The sequence below is a fragment of the Schistocerca nitens genome, chromosome 3 (genome assembly GCF_023898315.1).
Source record: "Schistocerca nitens isolate TAMUIC-IGC-003100 chromosome 3, iqSchNite1.1, whole genome shotgun sequence".
Classification (NCBI taxonomy): domain Eukaryota; kingdom Metazoa; phylum Arthropoda; class Insecta; order Orthoptera; family Acrididae; genus Schistocerca; species Schistocerca nitens.
The window spans coordinates 259,740,558-259,762,276 of record NC_064616.1 but is presented as its reverse complement, the minus strand read 5'-3'; positions in this window follow the sequence as shown (position 1 = coordinate 259,762,276).

The following is a 21,719-nucleotide window of genomic DNA, read 5'->3' as shown; positions in this document are numbered from 1 at the left end:
AGCAGCATCCAACAACGTGATGGGGCTGTCACCCAGCTCTGCTCACATGTATGCGAACTGCTGAAAATTGGTAACTAACAGGATAACCATTTAAAAAACGTTAATTTTCACTCGAAAATGTTATCACAGTTCAGTGAGGCAGCACAACCAAAAGTCTCCCAACAACATCAAGCACCACAGCATACATAGCCTCAATTTTCTCAGCTGCTTTAATTTTACTACCATCAACAGAATCAGCATTTAATAATGTTGCGTCGTTATTTTTAGCAACACAGGCACTCCAGTATCGTATTTATCCGCCAATACTGGAAAGCAACTTTCAATTAAATGTCCTCCCCTGTGCACGAATAACATAAAGTGTGCACGAGTACAGGCTGTGGCGCAGAAACGACGACACCATGGACTTTGGGTCTGGTTGTGGGCCGTGCACGGATTCCCAAACTGGTTAAGACGACCTCTCGCGTAAAGATAGAAATGCGGGATCGCGTCCCGGTCTACCACAAATTTTCATTGTTATCATACCCTTACAGAGAAAATGGTTGTTCGTATCCGCAACAGTGAATACATTTCATGTACTAACGTTGTGCCTCAACCATGGCTCAACAGCCATAAATTTAATTATCAGTGTGACTCCACTTCAGCAGTTACTGTGCGTGAGATAAGACAACAACATGGCTGCCAGCCAGCAAGGTACACAGAAATGGATCGTATACAAACAATGGTGGGGTTGTCGGTAAAATAAAATTGTGAGAATGCAGTTTTCAATGAGGTGGCAAAAGTCATGGTATATCAACTGGCTCTAAGCACTAACATCTGAGGTCATCAGTCCCCTAGACTTAGAACTACTTAAACCTAACTAACCTAAGGACATCACACACATCCATGCCCGAGACAGGATTCGAACCTGCGGCCGTAGCAGCAGCACGGTTCGAGACTGAAGCGCCTACAACCGCTCGGTCACAACGGCCGGCATGGTATATCGATAGGCACACATTCGGATGGCGGTAGTCTCAATTAAACAAGGTACAAAAGGACATTGCGTTGGTAGAGTTGTCATTTGCACTCAGGTGATTCATGTAAAACGGTTTCCGGCGTGATTATGGCCACGCGACGGGAATTAATAGACTTTGAACGCGGAATGTTAGTTGAAGGAAGATGCATGGGACATTCCGTTTCGGAAATCGTTGGGGAATTCGGCATTCCGAGATCCACAGTGTCAAGGACATGCCGAGAATATCGAATTTCAGGCAGTACCTCCCACCAAGGACAAAGCAGTGGCCGACGGCCTTCACTTAACGACGGGGAGCAGCGGCGTTTGTGTAGAGTTGTCAGTGATAACAGACAAGCAACACTGGATGGAAAAAACGCAGAAATCATTGTGGGACGTACGACGAACGTATCCATTAGAACAGTGTGCCGAAATTTGGGGTTAATAGGCTATGGCAGCAGGTGACTGACGCGAGTGTCTTTGTTAACAGCATGACATCGCCTCCAGCGCCTCTCCTGGACTCGTGACCGTTATGGTTGGACCATAGACGACTGGAAAATCGTGGCCTCATCAGATGAGTCCAGATTTCAGATGGCAAGAGCTGATGGAAGGGTTCTAGTGTGGAGCAGATCTCACGAAGCCATGGGCCCAACTTGTCAACAAGGCACTGTGCAAGCTGGTGGTGGTCCCATAATGGTGTACACTGTGTTTGCATGGAGTGGACTAGGTTCTCTGGTCCAACTGAACCGATTACTGACTGTAAATGGTTATACGTATACGGATATGGTGTCTGTTCTTTCGGACATGTCCGAAAGAACAGACACCATATCCATATAAGTATATAGTTCTGGCAACACCGGCCATGACCTTCTTCTTCTGTGCGGATGCACACATATTCCCCGAAATCTTACAGGACTTGGCAAGAATGTCTTCCACGAGTAATTAGTGTGTTGGGGTGGGACACTACGAATGTAGTGTGTGGACATACAAGGTGAGAATGTTGGTTTCGCGGGAGGAATGCGCGAGATAGTCCCTGCAGCGGCGCTATGCTCTGTGTCCTGTGTGGCTGAGATGGACAGAGCGTCTGCCATGCAAGCACGAGATCCCGGGTTCGAGTCCCGGTCGGGGCACACGTTTTCACCTGTTCCCGTTGATATATATCAACGCCCGTTAGCAGCTGAAGGTATTAATATAATTCTAATTTCGTAAATGGTTATGTTCAGCTACGTGGAGACCATTTTCAGCCATTTATAGACTTCATGTTCCCAAACACCGATGCGCCATGTCATCGTGCGACAGCTGTTCGCGAATAGTTTGAGCATTGTGGGCAGTCCGAGCAAATGATTTGGCCACCAGATCGCCCGATATGAATTCCACTGAAAATTTATGGTACACGATCGAGAGATCAGTTCGTGCACAAAATTCTGCGTCGGCAACGCTATCGCAATTATGGATGGCTATGGAGGCAGCATCGCTTAATATTTCTGCAGTGGACTTCCAAAGACATGTTGAGTCCACGCCACGTCGAGTTGATGCACTGCAACAGGCAAAAGAAGGTCCGATGCGATATCACGAGGTATCCCATGATTTTTGTCACCTCACTGTATTGTCAACAGCATACAGAAATAAACTTTTCAATCTCTCAGTCCAAGTATTTGGTTCACAAGCAGACATAACATAATTCACGAAATATGTGCTTACAGACCTTTGAAAAAATTAATCTGTACACTTCAATAGAGGTAACAGTTTGATTTTATCATAGCACAAAGCCAAATATCTAGTATGTAATGCACTATCAGCTTCGAAACACTTCTGAGTTAGCAACATGTCTGCTACTAATTCACTGCGTGGAATCACGCAACCGAACCTGCACGTGGATTGGCGCATTTAGGCATTCACAAGCTATCCTCATTTGCAAACCTAAACTTGTCAGAGAACACAATTTCGATTGATCTTAACGGATTGCCTGTAGATGGTAATGTCTGCTTGGCAGTATAGATCTTCATCATAAAAAGTTTGCTCCCCTCCCACCACTGCTTAGCTTCAAATGTAAATCTCCAACTCAGAATAGACACCAGATCAGACCTGCATGGAGGTAGTAGCAGAATACCAGTGGCTAAGTCTCTTCTAACAAGGAGGCTACATGGCTTACAGGCTGTGAACAGCTGCTATTGAACGAGAGCAAAACGATTCGCCGAAGACTTCATACTAAAACAGTGACAAAGGAAGGAGGTGGAAAATTACCTAGTATCGATAGTGTAACAGTGAGATCTCATATATTATAATAAAATAAATATTGTGCTTCCCAAAAAAGGTGTCCTATGACGAAATGAAAACGCTAAGAAACCTTTCAGATGTCCTTAGGTTGGTTAGGTTTAAGTAGTTCTAAGTCTAGGGGGACTGATGACGTCAGATGTTAAGTCCCATAGTGCTTAGAGCCATTTGAACCATTTTGAAACCTTTCAGAATGTATGATGCATCAGCATCACTGCCGGGCTTTGCTGCAGGATTATGTGCACATTTAAATGTATTTGTATACCAAAATGTATGAAACAAAAAAATAAAAATAAAAAAATCAATAGTAAACGTTTGTCTCTCGCTCTAAATTATATTTCATTGCACCCAATATACAACATTCTGACAAGATGAATACTGGGAAAAAAATCGGCAGGGAAGTACATAAAGACTTGTTGCTATACACGAAATAGAAATACCTGACATTAAAATGGGTGTTTTGATGGATCAACTGCCCGCAGTTTTATAGCAGCTCTCGGTTCTTCGATGTACAGGTACGATTGTACTGGAGAGGGAGAGAATTGTTCTCTTACTCTTTTCAGTCTTAACACTTCCCTTTTGGACTTACATTTTTGATTCCCCATAGTTCCTTCTACGTATTATTTAATATCCATCTTTTCCTATAGCCTACGCTTATTTTTCTTAGAATTTCAAACATGTATTCATCACCCTACCGAAAATCCTAAAAGAATATTTTATACAAACCAGCTTTTTTGATGTATTTGTTAACTTTGGAAAAAGATTCACTGAATTCAACACAACGTTCACTAATTTTGAGATTAAATACAATGATGTTGATCTAATATTCGCTGTTTAGACACAAAGTTCAGTGATTTCTATTCAAAATACAATGTTCCTACAAATATATGACATAGCTAATGCCATACACATGACATGAAAATCAACCACTTCAGTTGTAAGGCTTTATTTTTTGAGTCAATACTGGTTTTGGGCCAACAAAATCATCGGGTGTAGTTAGTCATGTGCTGCGACCCTGAATGCTGCGAGACGGGTAGAGCCGAGGCTACCACCACAAGCGAACATAGAGCGCCAGAAACTGGTCGTGACTTAAAAAATAGAAGCTTTACAACTGAAGCGGTGGTTTCACGCCTATTATGATGCTCAGTTATGGATGTTCCCTCAACAGTACCAACAGTATTGTATGCCCTACAGTTGGTTGGTACCATTTTGCATGAAATCTATACCAACAACTTTAAACACAATTAAGTCACTACTCTTAAGGTAACTTAACTTACCTAACCCATCGACTGTGTAGAGTGTCATTGGAAAAATTACAAATATAGCAGAATTTCATTATAACATCCGTGCAGGGTTTAAGGAAGATTACTCAAATTCTACATCAGACTATATTTCACATTTATATGCCAAGCAAACTAAATGCTATGATATTACAGTTCTTCTATATGCTCTCACGCAAGGGCAAATGTTTTCAGTTCCTGCTTGAGATATGACTTGACTATCTCTTTAACTACATTCTAGTTGTTTTAGTTACCGTTTTTACTTTATTAAACATAGACACATATTGTATTCAACAATTTGTAGGCTGGATGCAAAGAAAACAGTTTAGGGAGTAAGACGATCATTTGCTATTAATTTTATTAAGCTAGTTTAATACATTGGGTATATAAATACACTGAAGTGCCAAATAAACTGGTAAAACATGCGTATTCAAATACAGAAATATGTAAACAGGCAGAATACGGCGCTGCGGTCGGCAACGCTTATGTAAGACAACAGGGGTCTGGCGCAGTTGTTAGATCGGTTACTGCTGTTGTAATGGAAGGTTATCAAGATATAAGTGAGTTTAAACGTGTTGTTATAGTCGGCGCACAAGTGATGGGACTCTTCATCTCGGAGGCAGCGATGAAGTGAGAATTTTCCCGTACGACCATTTCACGAGAGCACCCTGAATATCACGTTCAAATGGTTCAAATGGCTCTCAGCACTATGGGACTTAACATTTGAGGTCATCAGTCCCCTAGAACTTAGAACTACTTAAACCTAACTAACCTAGGGACATCACACACATCCATGCCCGTAGGCAGGATTCGAACCTGCGACCGTAGAGGTCGCGCGGTTCCAGACTGAAGCGCCTAGAACCGCTCGGCCACACCGGCCGGCTGAATATCAGGAATCGGGCAAAACATCAAATCTCCGACATCGCTGCGGCCGGAAAAAGTCGTGCAAGAATGGGACCAACGACGACTGAAGAGAATCGTTCAACGTGACAGAAGTGCAACCCTTCTGCAAATTGCTGCAGATTTCAATGCTGAACCATCAACAAGTGTCACTGTGTGAATCATAAACAACAAAACATCATCGGTATTAGCTTTCGGAGCCGAAGGCCCGCTCTTGTACCCTCGATGACTGCACAACACTAAGCTTTACGCCTCGTCTGGGCCCATCAACACTGACATTCGAGTGTTGACGACTGGAAATATGTTGCCTGGTCGGAAGAGTCTCGTTTCAGAGTGTATCGAGCGGATTGACGTGTACGGATATGGAGACAATGCCATGAATCCATGGACCCTGCATGTCAACAGGGGACCTTTCAAGCTGGTGGAAGCTCTGTAATGGTGTGGGGCCCGAGCAGTTTGAGTGATATGGGATCCCTGATACGTCTATATGCTATTCTGACAGGTGACACGTACGTGAGAATCCTGTCTGATAACCTGTGTCCATTCACGTCCATTTTGCATTCCGACGGACGTGTGCAATTCCAGGAGGACAATGCAACACCCCACACGTCCAGAATTGCTGCAGAGTGGCTCCAGGAACACTCTTCTGAGTTTAAACACTTCCGCTAGACGCCAAACTCCCCAGACATGAACATTATTGAGCATATCTGGGTGCCTTGAAACGTGCTGTTCAGAAGAGATCTCCACCCCCTCGTACTCTTAGGGATTTGTGGATAGCCCTGCAGAATTCATGGTGTCAGTTCGCTCCATCACTACTTCAGATATTCGTCGAGTCCATGGCACGTCGTGTTGTAGCACGTTTTCTTGCTCGAGGAGGCCCTACACGACAATATGCAGGTGTACTAGTTTCTTTGGCTCTTCAGTGGAAATTCAGATATGCAAGTAATCCTACACCAACGTTCAGCAGTGCTGCTGATGCATCAAACATACCGCATACATAAGTTCAGCACACATGAAATTCACAAACTCGTGCAGAAAAAAAAAAAAAAAAACTTCATTGAAATCTCAGTCATATGACATGCCTGTATGAACACATTTCCTGTCACACACATTTAGCCCATATACTTTAGTGAATAACATCACATTCATAGGTGCATTACGCAATCCTAGTGGCTTGATGAGTGGTTCATGTGATGGTAAAAGTGGAAACTCAGTCTGGGAACGATTCTGTGTCATGCTCCAAAGTATCTGGTGTTCCATCAGGGAACGTCTTTGTGTGATGAAGTGATTTCTGCTCTGATATATCACGTAGCCGTTGTGCTGAGGGAGAAATAAAAGACAACAGTGAAAGCACAGGTACATATACACACGATGAGTAATAATAATAATAATAAAATAATTATAATAATAAAACACTGAGATGGATTAATACTTACATTTCACTACGAGAGCCAATATTTTAACTGGCCTGAGTGCTGCGAACCTCCAATGATCAACCTTTCATTATGGTGTATAGAGCACGTTTGTTGACTGTATCAAATGACTAATAGGCCTGAACTTTGGGGGAATGATGGGGATAGGCGAATGCAGCGTCTTAGAAATTGGAACAACTACTGTGGACTGGCAACTTTGTGTTTAGAAAGCAAATAAGCTACAAAATTCTCCAACATCACATGGCATCATGGGAAAATCCAATAGTGAAAGTGAGCACCTTCGATTTTATACTTAGCACACATGGCCATCTTGGATTTTGCAAGTGAACATCTTGGATCCTACAATTGGCATAAATGACCTACTTCCACTGCGATTTCAGGGGAAGAAAACAGGACAAGTGAAATCTGTCAACCGTTCAGGCTATACTAGTTATGGAATTTTTGAGAGCTATAAATAAACCGTGGCAAATGTTACATAACGTGATGTCAGGGAAAAGCCACTAGGATAAAACTGTGTTGGAGCTAAGAGGACGTTGGTGGCAGCACTGAAGACATATGAAAGCTTGGATGATGCATTTGTTAATAGCTCATATAAACTCGATCTTTACATGCGTGATGCAGAACTTGCTGAGGCCTGTCATAGTGAGTGTGTGGTCTGTCCTACAGCTCTTGTGGAACTCTTCAGCTTGCAGACATTCAGCGACTTCTGCTTCAACATAACGATGTATTGGAGGATTTGGTGCCGGAGGCAATTTGTTACAATTTCAGCGTTTTACAGTTTCACAGTAACACAGACAGTTTGTTACAATTTCAGTATATTATAGACAATTAGTAACATTTACATTACAACATGGGCAATTTGTTACAGTTTTGCTGTAACATGGGTAGATTGTTACAGTTTTGCTGTAACACTGAACAATTTGTTACAATTTTCTGTAGAATGGTGATGTATGGGGTGAGTTGTCATCTGCAGGTTTTCTCTCTATGTTATAGCCATTGTCAAACATTCGTTCTCAGTTTTCTGCAGTTCCTTAGCCTTGTCCAATGATGATACTTTCCCCTATGCAACAGCACCATCTATGATCAGTCTTTTAGTGCTGCTACCTCTATATTCTTAGTCGGTATGTATAGTGAGATGTGAGACAATCACCATCAGGAATAGCTACCTGTATTATGTCTTCTAATAGGATAACTATATGTGGCACAAGGTTTGAATCATACTGAAATGACTGAAAGATGTACATAGCTCATAGTAAGAATACAAAATAGGAAAATAAAGCTGCACTCGCTACAGACACTAGAGTCTTCCAAACGAAGAAACAGATGAGTTATGTGAACTACACACTATTTCTCTGTCACATCAGGTATACTTGCAAGCTGAAAGGACATAAAACGAGTCATTCAGCTTGAATTTCTTGTGGTTTCAAGTCGGTGGTTGAAATGGGGAGATTCTGTCAATGCTATACCCACATTTCTCTAGATACTTGCCTGACAGTATTGAGGAGAGAGATTGAGGTGAGCTACTGTTCTTTTCAGTACTTGTTCGCGGTCTCAGTAAAATATCAGCATATATTGTTAAGTACTGACCCCATATACTCCTACCCTGCACATTTACATTTATGTGAAGGAGCTCACTTTCATCGCTTTGACCAGTGTGACTGTAGACATTGGCTAAAACAGAACGTGGGTTTGAAATACATAGAAACAATGTAGTTGAGATGAAGTACCACTAAACATTTGAAATTATTCTGTTATTCCCATCTACTCCCCTAAAAGTTTATCTCTTCAATACTGCCTCATTTCTCACCCCTTCTGACATAGTAATTGTCTAACATCACTGTATCATTAGACTTTGCGTGAAACATGTGATGCCACAAAACTCACGAAACCAGAAAGAAACTTCCGTAGTACCACTCTGCTATGATGCACGATCTGCTGAAAATGCTACGTCACAATATGGAACGCAGCGTAAGTAATAGCATCAGTAGTTCTATATACTGAGTAGCCTTTTTCCATACAAAGAGATTAACTCCAGTGATTGGGAATGTAACTCTTATAGTAAATCATTCTTACCATGGCATTTCACAGTAGTATCTAGAAAGAACGAAATACTGAGTTACTATAAGTGTACCCTGTCGAGGAGCTCCATCTATATTGTGAGGATAATGTATAGTTTGTATACAGCACTTAGATGTTCATCTCCAGAAGACCAATGCAGCACTGAATGGCTGATTTTACTTTAAAATATTGTAAGGACTGTAGGATTACTTAAATCATCAGCACATTGACACTGCAAGTTCTGACACATGTTTAGTGTTCTCTAACAAATGGTCTCCTAGTTCAAATGCTGTGTAACTCAGAACCAGTCACTTCAGGTTACCATATATTCTGCCGGAACGATGGAAAATCCCAATCATAGAACTTGAATTTGATGGGATTTCACAAAAATATTCTAGCACATACATCAGGAAACCTATTAACACCGTGTGTAATCCATGTAACGCTGCATCGATTCTGTATTGTGCGCAAAAATGTGAAGCAACAAACTATTACATACATCTTGACTTGTTCAAGCAATACTGTCTCATTAAAACTCTACTCGGACATCACTACTGATAAGTTTGTATTGTACCAAAAGCCTACATATAACAAAAATCGCTATTTGTTAAAGAATAATACTGTCATGTATCAAGAAATTGTGTGGTTGTTGCACTACCTACGGGATTACAATACAGGCGTTCCTTGTCTTAAAGTTTGCAGTGATTGTGTGTGAAACTCAATATAGATATTGCAGCAACTCCTTTTAGATTACTATTACCTTAAAACTTTGACATAATTTACGATTTTTCTGGATTTTTTAGCGAAATGGATGTGTATGAATCCTAATATCAAACCATGACTTCTGTACGCAGGAAGACTATGCAGAAAACAGCAATATTATTGTGTAGATCGATAAGACAGCTGTAATACACAGCTTAATGTGGACTAATACCAAATGTAGAATAAAGATATATTAAAAATTAAATGTTTAATCACAATCTTATCGTTTCTGTAAAGTGCCCTGATATGTATCTGTGTGAAACATGTATGTTTTCCTTGCCTAATGGACATCTACGATTTATAACTACAGCATAGATGGTGTGCTTGGCCCTGTGGAAATCTAAGTGTATTAAATGTCAACAAACAATATTTACAATGTCCTCTGCTGTAATCTGTACCAGTCGCTTCTGTGTGGTGTAAACTATTGGATATCTTACAGAACAGTCGCTATGTTATGTTGATCAGTGCTCTGCAATGAGTCTGTTGGTGACATAAGAATGCACAAAAGCTCGTGGTATAAAAATAAAACTTCTGAATAATCGAGACCAAGAAAAGATTATAAACTATGTCCCACCTGCTCATAGTTATAATTATTTAACTGTAAATTATATGAAAACTGTTAACACAGTCTCCAACAACGACAACGTAAGTTGTATATTAAATCTGGAGCAACATATTTTTCTCAGTCCAGGACATTGTTCTCAACAATAATGTAAAATGTACGTATTGCCAAATTACGACTGGATCCCATAAATGATGTTATTTCTCAATTCATAAGGAAAAGAGCCAGTGTACTGAACAGGCTTCGACGGAAATTACTCCTTCAAGTGCAGTTAATGTGTTACGTATACACAAAATAAAACTGAAAATGGAATAGGTCATAGAAAAAAATGCAAACTGGAGTATCTGGCGAAAACAGTTGCTATGCAGGAAGAATGTCAAATGCTTTTGGAAAAAAAGAAGCCATTCCAGATATGCAAAGAAGGCTTACAAATTAGTTTAAGCACGGTATATAGAAATATCTTTATATGACTAGGGAAACAAGGCATCAGCATTTACTATAAGCAGCATGGAAAGTGGCCGTATTTGTGGCAGCACTCACAGAAAATGATGGATCATAGGAAATTTATTACAATAGAAGACATAGAAAATCACGTGGAAAAATCGGAACTTGACTGGAGTAGTATTCCTATGAGGACTCAAAGATAATTCCTTTGTGTAGACAGTCATATCTCTGTATTTAATGAGCATAATATTAAAATGATGCGTAAAAATGATGCCAACTTACATGATACTGTAAACGTCGCTTGAAAGTCAACAAAGTTATTTATGTAAAATTTTTGCCTTTGAGTTGCATTCACATACTTACTCGCCCACACTCACACTCACTCACCCACGCTACCTCACTCACTCACACATGCGCGCACACACACACACACACACACACACACACACACACACACACACATACACCCACATGTCCGTCCATGCACTTGTCTGGCTTCACAGAGACTAGACACAAAACTGTAACAACTTATGGCACAACTATATCAACTTTCCTACAAAACTGTATCAATTTGCCACCCAAACTGCATCATCTTATTCAAAAACTGAATCAACTTGCATCCTGAAATTTTAACAAGTTGCCCCGTGCTGCAGCAAAACTCTAACAAGTTGTCTCGAATCTGTAACAAATTGCCCTCAACATTGTTTGCGCCATTTTAAAAAAGTGCAGATACTCGATCTTAGTCGTTAGTAACAAACACATCTGATGACAATTTTTCCGGGTTGTATGGCCGTGGCCCATAAAACTCTTCAATCCCTGACGTTTCCTCCAAGGCTACGTTGGACATCTTCGGGGGTGCTCCTGGTTGTGCTGAGTCTTGCCTTCATTGTATGATTAAACACATCTGAGAAACATGCTGTGGAGGCCTGTGATGTCAACTGCTGAGAGAGACAGAGCTTATGGAGGCCAGTGCAGGAGTCATCTCCTCACATCTCAGGTGTTTGATAACACACAGCCCAGGAGGATCTGCAAAAAGAGAGAGCGAGAGTGATAGAGATAGAGAAAAAGAGAGAGAGATCTCACCTGTCAACTTGCTAATATTTTGCTGCGTGAATCCAAACAGTGTATTACGAGCGTATACTGAAATATATTGCCAATAAATTTTGTATGTGAAAATAAAACAAACTTTATTAATACACTCCTGGAAATTGAAATAAGAACACCGTGAATTCATTGTCCCAGGAAGGGGAAACATTATTGACACATTCCTGGGGTCAGATACATCACATGATCACACTGACAGAACCACAGGCACATAGACACAGTCAACAGAGCATGCACAATGTCGGCACTAGTACAGTGTATATCCACCTTTCGCAGCAATGCAGGCTGCTATTCTCCCATGGAGACGATCGTAGAGATGTTGGATGTAGTCCTGTGGAACGGCTTGCCATGCCATTTCCACCTGGCGCCTCAGTTGGACCAGCGTTCGTGCTGGACGTGCAGACCGCGTGAGACGACGCTTCATCCAGTCCCAAACATGCTCAATGGGGGACAGATCCGGAGATCTTGCTGGCCAGGGTAGTTGACTTACACCTTCTAGAGCACGTTGGGTGGCACGGGATACATGCGGACGTGCATTGTCCTGTTGGAACAGCAAGTTCCCTTGCCGGTCTAGGAATGGTAGAACGATGGGTTCGATGACGGTTTGGATGTACCGTGCACTATTCAGTGTCCCCTCGACGATCACCAGTGGTGTACGGCCAGTGTAGGAGATCGCTCCCCACACCATGATGCCGGGTGTTGGCCCTGTGTGCCTCGGTCGTATGCAGTCCTGATTGTGGCGCTCACCTGCACGGCGCCAAACACGCATACGACCATCATTGGCACCAAGGCAGAAGCGACTCTCATCGCTGAAGACGACACGTCTCCATTCGTCCCTCCATTCACGCCTGTCGCGACACCACTGGAGGCGGGCTGCACGATGTTGGGGCGTGAGCGGAAGACGGCCTAACGGTGTGCGGGACCGTAGCCCAGCTTCATGGAGACGGTTGCGAATGGTCCTCGCCGATACCCCAGGAGCAACAGTGTCCCTAATTTGCTGGGAAGTGGCGGTGCGGTCCCCTACGGCACTGCGTAGGATCCTACGGTCTTGGCGTGCATCCGTGCGTCGCTGCGGTCCGGTCCCAGGTCGACGGGCACGTGCACCTTCCGCCGACCACTGGCGACAACATCGATGTACTGTGGAGATCTCACGCCCCACGTGTTGAGCAATTCGGCGGTACGTCCTCCCGGCCTCCCGCATGCCCACTATACGCCCTCGCTCAAAGTCCGTCAACTGCACATACGGTTCACGTCCACGCTGTCGCGGCATGCTACCAGTGTTAAAGACTGCGATGGAGCTCCGTATGCCACGGCAAACTGGCTGACACTGACGGCGGCGGTGCACAAATGCTGCGCAGCTAGCGCCATTCGACGGCCAACACCGCGGGTCCTGGTGTGTCCGCTGTGCCGTGCGTGTGATCATTGCTTGTACAGCCCTCTCGCAGTGTCCGGAGCAAGTATGGTGGGTCTGACACACCGGTGTCAATGTGTTCTTTTTTCCATTTCCAGGAGTGTATTATACATATTTATTTATCATGTCTATACATTTATTTCTCAACATTGTCACACTAGTGATGAATGCATTCTTCCCAATGAGAGACAAGTTTGTCTGACATCGTCACTGTGGAATGTTTAACTTTGTTTACAGAGCTACAGCCTCACCTCTATTCGCACACCTCATCACTATTGAAGTGAAGTCCTCGAAGGTGTTACTTAAGTTCTGGAAACAGGTGGAAGTAGTAAGGGGCCAAGTCGGGAATGTTTATTGTATACTGTATACTGTAATATTCTGTAATACTGAAGGAAATGATGATCCATATGTAGACAAACTCTTCGAATTCATGATTTCAATTTTCTGAGGGATTAAATCATACTGTTTCTCACACACCAACGTAGTTATATTACACCCATGTTACACGCTATATTTCGGAGCCCTGTAGCAGGAGAGAGTTGCAACTTCCGTCAGCGAAGCGGGAAACTAGACCAAGTATTATGCATGAGATGTAATACCTTAACCGATATTGAAAACAAAATAAAGAATTCTGAAACATTACTTTTCATCACACGCTAATACATAGGTAACTGGAAGGAGAAAAAACCTCAAACTTACCCTACCTTTTTTTCATATAATTTTTTCACATAAAAATATTTTCACTATTTGAGCAATTACGATGAATCACCATACTTCCATCGAGAAGTATACTTCAGAATTATAACGAAAGTGTGGGGATCAACATCAGTTAGTAGGATCTACAATTTACACACACATTTTTCAGGTATTAAGCTTTCTTCAGGTATTTAGATTACTTACATTTTTACAGTAAAATCAATCATCATTTTTCATGCAGCAGTGTCCCCTATTCCCTGTATACACGTTACCAGGAAGTATCAAATTATTATGGACTTGTGTAGCTATTTCAAGTTTATGTAATTTAATAGTGGAAGCAATATGGTGCTTTGGGTAATTACATGCTGCACAGCGGTTTTTACTTCCTAATTCGGCACACATTGTCTGTGGCTTTGGGTGATTACATGCTGCACAGCGGTTTTTACTTCCCAATTCGGCACACATTGTCTATTAACAGAAGATTGTTTTACACCTTTTGCTCTGCCCACTAGGCACCCAAACTTTGTCTCCAGACAGAACATGCATTTCTGCTCACAGACCGAAAAATTCCGTAATACGTTAATCATTAAGTTTGTCTTTCATTATACCAACTTTTCTTTCCTGACACGTGGAATGCCGTCAATAATGTTAGAATACCAGAATGAAACTTTCTGGCAGATTAAAACTGTGTGCCCGACCGAGAATCGAACTCGGGACCTTGCCTTTCGCGGGGAAGTGCTCTACCAACTGAGCTACCCAAGTACGACTCACGCCCCGTCCTCACAGCTTTACTTCTGCCAGTACCTCGTCTCCTACCTTCCAAACTTAACAGAAGCTCTCCTACGAACCGTGCAGAACTAGCACTCCTGAAAGAAAGGGTATTGCGGAGACGTGGCTTAGCACAGCCTGGGGGATGTTTCCAGAATGAGATTTTCACTCTGCAGCGGAGTGTGTGCTGATACGAAACTTTCTGCCAGATTAAAACTGTGTGCCGGACCGAGACTCGAACTGTCGACCTTGCCTTTCGCCGGCAAGAGCTCAATGTTAGAATAAGCCGAAGTGTCAGACCTAAGCACATCACTTCTAAAATCATCATATATATATATTTAATGTAGTTACATGATATATGAGGCTGTCAGCGTCTGTGTAAAACATTTTTACATGTTTTGGCTAAAAATTTTTCAACATATAGCCATAATGAGAACCTACAAGCACCGTCTTGGAATTATCCAAAATAGCCGTTCCTATTGGAAAGAGTTTATCAGACTACGTTAAGCTTGCTCAGTTCAATGGCGACTCAATTTTCGTTAAAAATTACACGATTTGAAAATTTGGGGTGGTAATTCGTGCAGCTGCACCAAATCTGCCTTCACAGGATGTTTCTAGTCTTAGGTCCCTCACCTTTCACACATTTTGTGTGGTTTTCCCAAACACAATGTTTTTCATCAGTGCGAAAAAGTTGTTCTCGAAATCATTCCTTCTAGTCACGCAATTTGGTGATTTAATAATAATGTATGGCTTCATCGAGGGAGCTTGCCTAAATGATAAAAAGTCGATGAATATTTTTAAAAACCAGTTTATGCTGCAAATATCGTTTCACATTTCTGCAGTGAATTTCATGGTTTCTCACATGACACAAGGCATAAAAGAATTTCTTTCGTTTCCGACTAGAGGATGGTGGTGGTATTTTTTCTAGACATAATGGAAAAACCGAATGTAAATCGTGAATATTTTTGGGGTATTCATGATCCAGTTGTAAAATGTAGCCTGTATTGGAATCTTCTCATAAGTTTTTCACCAAAAAAGTTTCGATGCTCTTTGAAGGGAACCATTCAGAATTGGACATCATAAGACATTGCATTATCGCCAAGATTTATAGGCCAACCTCAAAAAAATAAATGATCTGAGATCCGTCAATTTTATCATCATAATTGACTATGAGTACGTTGTGGGTAACGGTATGTCTACAATAACAGTGCACAATATCGCCTCTAATGCCTCTTTCATATATGTAAGAAGTGGATCGTGCAGTGTTTTCAGCTACTTAGTTTGAGCTACTTTTAGAGGTCAGTATTCAACAACACACGGAAATAAGAATCTTTTAGGATATCGGGCTCGATAATAGAAAAAGGAATAAACATCATTTTACAAAATCTTTACTAGTTTTCGCGTGTTCATTTACACACAGAAAACAACTCTTTCTTTATGTTTGTTTCATGTACCTTTAATAACATCTTGATTAATGTTTAACTTGCAAGTTAAATCTGCATATGAATTGTCTAATTCTTTCTCCGACCTGTAAATTGACAAATATAAAGAAGGTATGTCTCGAAATTCCAATACGTATCTGCTGAGTCAGCTGAATAGTTCTGAATACTTCCTGAGTGTTTACAAACCTCCCTGCTGACTCAGGAAGTGTTGGGGGAGGAGAATCCACATAATTTTTCTTTTATGTGAAACGCCTACGCAACAAATTCCCCTACCAAAAATTCTGTCTTGTCAGCAAAATTCTGAGTCGCCAGCAGAAGTTCTTGGATACTGACAATATAAAAATGCCTTGATAGCTGCAACGAATCTGTGGTCTGTGGTAACAGAAAGTGCCAACATGGTTTCCTCCAAAATAATATCACTCAGCTATTAGGGAGCAAGAAGAGGCCAGCTGATGCACGCTTTTGTGTGTGGTTATTGCTGGAGAACCTGTGTAAATCTTCGTGCTGACATTGATAACACAAACTGTACCAAAAATGAGACACTCCTTAGTACGAATTTACGCGTGCTTATACACATTACAGGAACGTTTGGTGACAATATCAAGGTAGCTAACTTCTGCAGTCAGTTGGACTGCCAATAAAAATCAGAGAAGGGACGGTCTGTAATGTTAAGAAAGGAAATGTGTCGTACATTTGAAAATTATCTAAATAGTAAATTTCCTAGTTTCATCTCTGTGCTACAAAACATCAAGGCAAAGCCCATTCCTTCAACGCAGGAACAGCACTGCGACAGAAAGAGGCATATTGAAAGAAATTGACAAGGAAGCAGTGAAAGCCATTTCAAGGAAATATAAAAATCCTGTGTCTGTACCATGTAAAGTGGAATTCGCTGATGCTTAAATGGCTGTACTAATGGGTAAGCTGACTGGGATAGTGCAGCAGTTTCTTGTACACAACTATTACCCTCAGCTCTAGATATAACGCAGCATTTCGCTGGAATTTTTAATAAAACGGAAATGTGTGATTATCTAACATTAAAGAGCGACTTCTGCGTCCAAGGGTACTATCAAGGGAAGAGCACTGTGATTCGAACAACGATAAGGAATTTGTAAAAGACTGTTTAAGGTGGATGAGTTCCAATTACAGAGTGAAATTATATAATAAGATCATATGTCAAACCACAAGCCCACGAATGAAAAAAGATATCGCCAACCATCTAACCGAGTTTGTAAGGCGTACAGGTCTAGGTGTGAAAGACCCTTTTATGTTATCCTTGGCTAAAGACTGCAATCTACTATGTACAACTACAGAATTGATGGTGTGTTTGATGCTGTGGAAGACTGTTTAAGTGCATTAAATACCAACAAACAGTACTTACAATGTGGTCTATTGCACTATACACCAATTTCTTCTATGTGGCGTAAATTATCACATAGATTGCAGAATAATTACTGTGTAGTAGCTACCAGTATTCTGCAGTTTGTTTACTGGGGTGTTAAGAAGACGCAAAAGTAGACTAGTGTACATGTAAGCCTTCCAGGCAACCAAGACTGAGAAAAGATTCAAAACCATGATCTTCTGTCTATTGGATTGATCATTTATCCATAAACAATGTTGAAACTGTTACAATATACTTCGCCAAGGATGCCATAATTATTACACACAACTGTTAAAGTAAAACTGGAGAAATATATTATTCTCAGTCAGATATTATTATTAACAATAACGTCATATATATATATATATATATATATATATATATATATATATATATATATATTGCAAAATCGGAACTGGTTCCCACAATTGATTTTATTGAATTAGAATCAATGAATCAAATAGATTTAACCACTCTTTACTTAAAAAAATTCTCTTTCAAGTGCGGTCAATGCGTCAAGTGCCTGCAACTGCAAGAGAAAACTGGAAATGGAAGATGAACTAAAAACACAATGATCAAAACAGTTGTCATAACTGAAGGATATAATCTGCTATTGGGAAAACAATAAGCATTGCAGATATGCGGTTAAGGCTTATGTATTATTTTAAAAACAGCACATGGGAAAATATGGTTACAACTGGGGATTGCAAGATACCATAATTTACTGAAAATTTCAATTGAAAGTGGCCACACATTAGTGCTATCACAGAAATCATTGTATCCTAGGACATTTGCTACATTAGAGGATATATCAATAATAATCAAAAATTATAATCTGTTTGTAAATGTATATGCAAAAGTTAATGAAGAGTTGGTACATGGGTATCAGTTTTCTTATATGTTACCGTGTCATATATACAGAAAAAAATCTTATTCTCATGTGCCATTGAATAATGACCCTAAAAAGTAGCTGAAACAAGGTTGCCAAAAGTACCGTATGTTCCATTTCTTACCAATATAAAAAATATTTTTAGAGTATTTTAGGTTTGAATTTTTTCCTCCTTCCCATTCCCTTTGTAATACATTATTTGTGCTACACGCGACGTAATATTAATGACTTGACATGCATGCAGCTCTCTCTCAATTAGCAAAAGCAGCTGGACCGTGTGTTACCAGACACCTGAAATGTGAGGAAAAAAAAGGTAATTCCCACACTGGCCTCCATTAGGTCTATCTCTCCCTGCAAATCATGGTTCTGACGTCCATAAAACGTTTTTCAGATGAGTGTGGTCATAACTTCTAAGATTGAGGATTTATACTTATTTGAATATGGCACAAACAATTCAGATCGATATTTTCTTTGAACATAGCATAAAATTCAGGTGCGCGCGCGCGCGTGTGTGTGTGTGTGTTTTATTAATGGCAGATCCTGAGCACTTATATTTTTTCTGAATATGGCACAGAGAAATGAGTTAGTGTTTGTTCCCACTGTTTAATGTTGACTGGTCACACATGAGAGATGACATTTAATGATTAGGCAGATGCGAAAAGAGAGAGATGCGAAATTTACTTTTGGAGTCTTAATCATAGTAACGAGGAAATATTTTGTGCACACACATATAGGTGAGATGAAATTTAATGACGACGCAGAGGTGGAAGCGAGGAAGGAAATATTTTGTGAGATGAAATTTAAATGGTGATGCAGTACAGTATTTACAGAGGTATACAGAATTAGAATCAAGAATTTCTGTGCGACTGTCGCAGTTTCGAATCCTGCCTCGGGCATGGATGTGTGTGATGTCCTTAGGTTTAAGTAGTTCTAAGTCTAGGGGACTGATGACCTCCGATGTTAAGTCCCATAGTGCCTCGAGCCATTTGAACCATATGAACCAAGAATTTCTGCCAACATGAGTACCTTGGAAGTAGATGCCCTTGGTAAAGTGAAGCAACTCAAAACATTTATTAAAGGCAAGTCTTCCAGTACAGACAGTATAAGAATCTGATTTCTTTTAGAGTATGCTGATATAATAACTCCATACTTAACAATAATATACAACTACAAGCTCGGTGAACCATCCATACCTGAAGACGGGGAAGATGTAAAGATCAGACCAACACTCAAGAAACGGCATAGGAGCAATCAGCTGAATTACGGACCCATATAACTAACGTGGATTTTCAATAGAATTTGGAACATATACTTTGTTAAAACGTCATGAATTACCTCGAAGGAAATGATATATTGACGCATAATCAAAAGATATTCAGAAAATGTCAGTCATGTGCAACAGACATAGATTGACATTCTCTTCAGGTATTGAGTCATATTGCCAGGGAACGTCAGATTGATTCCATGTATCTAGATTTCTGGAATGATTTTCACACCATTCCTCACACGCTGCTTCTGATAAAATTGCTTACATATGTACCATTGTCCCAGTTGTAGGACTGGAAACGTGATACCCTGTCAGAAGGGTCACAGTTTGTAGTAACTGACTAAAAGTCATCAAGTAAGACAGAAGTGATATCTGGCTTTCCCCAAACAAACGGTATAGGACCTCTGCTGTTCCTAATTTAGATAAATAGTTTAGAAGACAATCAGTGCAGCCATCTTAAATTGTTTGCAGATGATGCTCGTCATTTACCATCTAGTGCAGTCATCAGAAGATCACAGTCAGTTGCAAAGTGATTTAGGCAAAATAACAGTATGGCGTAAAAAGTGGCTAGTGACCCTAATAACGAAATATCATATCCACATGAGCAGTAAAACGAATCAGTTAAATTTCGATAACACGATGAATCATACAAATCTAAAGGCCGCCAGTGATGATGAACAACTTCAATGTGAGTGATGACATAGATAATTCTGTGGTGAAGGTAAACCAGAGACTGTTTGTTATTGGCAAAATACTTACAATATGCAATAGATCCATTAAGAAGACAGCCTACAGTACTCTTGTCCATTACTGGCCAGAGAATTGTTGTACGGCATGGGATGCTTACTGTATACTACTGACAGACATCAAAAACGTTCAGATAAGGGCAGCTCATGTCGTATTATCACGAATTATAGGAGAGAGTTTCAGGGATATGATACGTGAGTTGAGGTGGCAATTATTAAGTCAAATGCATTTTTCGTTGCAGCGAGATATTTTAACGAAATTTAAATCACCAACTTTGTCCTGCAGACCCGAAAATATTTTGTTGGTGTCCATCTACTAAGGAAGAAATGATAATCATAGCTATGTAAGGGATATCAGAACTCACACGGAAAGATGTAAGGGTTCATTTGTCCCACATATTGTTCGAAAGTGGAACAGCAGAGGAATAGTGTTGAAGTGACTTGATGAACCATCTGCCAGGCACTTGAGTTTTAATTGCAGCATTGTCATGCAGATGTACATATGCAGTGTGTCTGTCACAGATGTACGTAAGCAGTGTGTCTGTGTCAATGTCTCACCCAGTGCAATTTGTTAGAGTTTTGGAGCACAATTTAATAGAGCTTTTGGGGCAGGGCGGGGGGGGGGGGGGGGAAGGGGGAAGCAAGTTGATACAGGTTGTGGACACTTTGATACAATTTTTGGGGAAGTTGATACAATTTTGGGGGAAAGTTGATAGAGTTTGGTGGGATGGGGCAGGTTGATACAGTTGTGGTCCAGTTATTACTGTTGTAGGGCACTTTGTTACAGTTTTGTGTTTGGTTTGTGGAAATTCTGACAAGTTCAGACTTGACAGTTAGATTTAGTCAATTATGTACAGATGTGTGTGTGTGTGTGTGTGTGTGTGTGTGTGTGTGTGTGTGCATGCGTGTTTGAATGCTTGGGTGCACATGCACCAAATCTTCTTCCGTGCTTCATGCTTCGCCACCCATTCTTCCCCTGCATAACTGGTGCATTTGATACTCTGTCCTGTGCAAGCTTCTTCATCTCCCAGTACCTACTGCAACCTAAATCCTTCTGAATCTGCTTAGTGCATTCATCTCTTGGTCTCCCTCTACGATTTTTACCCTCCACGCTGCCCTCCAATACTAAATTGGTGATCCCTTGATGTCTCAGAACATGTCCTACCAACTGATCCCTTCTTCTACTCAAGTTGAGTGACAAATTTCTCTTCTCCCCAATTCTGTTCAATACATCTTCATTAGTTATGTGTTCTACCCATCTAATCTTCAGCATTCTTCTGTAGCACCACATTTCGAAAGCTTCTAATCTATTCTTGT